This window comes from Sinocyclocheilus rhinocerous, unplaced genomic scaffold (genome assembly GCF_001515625.1).
Source record: "Sinocyclocheilus rhinocerous isolate Xijiao unplaced genomic scaffold, SAMN03320098_v1.1 scaffold2988, whole genome shotgun sequence".
Classification (NCBI taxonomy): Eukaryota; Metazoa; Chordata; class Actinopteri; order Cypriniformes; family Cyprinidae; genus Sinocyclocheilus; species Sinocyclocheilus rhinocerous.
In genome coordinates, this window is record NW_015665674.1 from 305,280 (window position 1) to 307,570 (window position 2,291).

Genomic DNA, 2,291 nt, shown 5'->3' on the forward strand with positions numbered 1-2,291 from the left:
TTTACTGTATACTGTTGAATTTCAAGTGAACGATGACGCAAAACGGAAACTGCGGGACTTTCCAACATGCCGCCTCCGCCCCTACACATACACATAAAAGTGGGCGTCTCAAGCAAAGGCTGCATTCGAAAGTTGAGTTTGCTTTTCTTCAGGAAAAAGATAAGATGGAGGTGATACCAAGAATAGTGGTATATCTTCATTCAATTAATCAGAGTAGTATAATCATTTTTACAGATGGGACGCCCCTGGTTCTGATTCTGCAGCAACTCTGGAAACTTTAAGAGCAGGAAAATCTAAAGTTCGATCTGATATTGTAAATTACATCTTGAGTGTGTTTTTTAGAGTTGGGTTTGCTTGCAATATCACTTTCTGTTGGGTGCCTGGGCATGCTGGGGTGATAGGGAATGAGCAGGCAGATTATATAGCGAAGGAGAGCTTAGGAAGATAAATAGATATCCATGTATCCTTGGGGATGGTGGAACTGAGGGAAAGAGTTAAAGAGGGCTTAATAAAAGAATGGCAGAGAGGATGGGAAAAGGAAATCAAGAGTAGACATTTTTTTTCTATTAAACCTAAAGTTAAGAAAATATGTTTTTGTACTTGTCCTTCTCGTAGGGACTCCGTTAAACTGTGTAGATTGAGGTTGGGGCACTGTGGGTTAAATTACTTTTTGTATATTGTAGGAAAGCATATTTCTGGATTATGTGAATGTGGGAATATGGAAACAGTAGGGCATGTTTTCTTGGAATGTAGGAAGTATAATGCAGAAAGAAAAGCACTTTTTGATAAATTGGCAGAATTTGGAGTTAAAGTGTTTTCTGTTACTTCTTTGTTTGGACACAGTGATAAACATAAACTGATCTCTGAGGTAGTTCTTCAGTTCTTGCATAACACAGGACTTAGTTCAAACTTTGACCTGTGGAGGGCAGTAATACGCCCAGTAGCGTCTACACTGCCGGAAAGATATAAGAAGAAGAAGAAAGGCTGCATTCTACCAGCTGCGTTTTTCCTAGTTCAGTCCTTCAGAGGCTTATTCTATGTTTAATAAAAAAAAAAGAAGAAAAAAAAGTCCTTCAGAGACTTGCAGGCTAGAGTCCTCCTCGGCATTACACGCTAAAATAGCCTACAAATAATAAAACTTCATTTTGGAAAAATACTTTGTATTACAAATCTTTATATTATTTGGCTTTCTATTAATGTAGGCTAATATTGAATCACAGCCGTCTACAGTCTCCCAGTGGCTTACTTTTTTGGCAGTTTAGTGTTAGTAATTTACAACAAAACAAAAGATAACATCTTTGCTTTCATGTACGAAAACATAATTTTTTGTCTTAGATTTCATAATAAATTCAGACAAGCTCACCGACTCGTTTTTCGTCCGTTTATTTTCGTGAATTGGAATGTGGATTGTGGGTGACAGAAAGATCCTTCAAATCCAGCTGAATGAAGGACGCGAAACGAAGCTGCCTTCCGATTGACACAGTGTTACGAGATTTTCAGTTTCTTAAATGTTCTGTCTGAATACTGATGAGTTTCACAGACATGCGGATGGAACTGAGAATTTTAGTTAACGCTCCGCATATCACAGCAGGGTTAATGGAGTATTCCAAAACCGGTAACGTAGCCTAATATTTTCAGCGTTGCGCAAACTTATGTTTAAACTACATTTGTTGACCATTTCGTAACAGTTTGTTTTTTAACGTTTTGTGCAGTCGTCCATGACTGAATGATTGCAGGCATTCTTTGTGTAATGTTACGATGAAGCACAGCAAACTTCGGCTAGTTGTATTGATTTCAGTTTGCTGTGCTGTAGCTGCGATGCTTTAAAACTGTGTCTGTTGTTGTTAGTTGTTATCATTTGAATGCTACAACTGAATCTTGTATCTGACTAATCATTTTTCATTTATGCTCCGCCCACTCGAAAATCTCAGCGACATTTGATGACGTAGCAGCCGAGTCATGCAGCCTTTGAGAAGCACCCATCCAATTTCCTAACTCCTACTAGTTCTTTATTACAAATAAAAAATGACTCAGTTTCATATTTACCTCCGTTTTTCTCTTCCCGACAAAGACAGTAAACGTTTTTAGCGCTAAATTTAAACCGCAAAATATTCATAGATATGTATAGGCTATAACTGTTTTTACATCAGGCACAGGGAATTGTGGAAATGCAGTTCCCTCTCATAGGCTCACTTCAATGCTGCGATGACGTCATCGCTTTGGGAACATCTTCGGTGTGACGAATGTCTGAAGCCCTTATACCATCACGCCAATTCATTGGCCAAATAGCG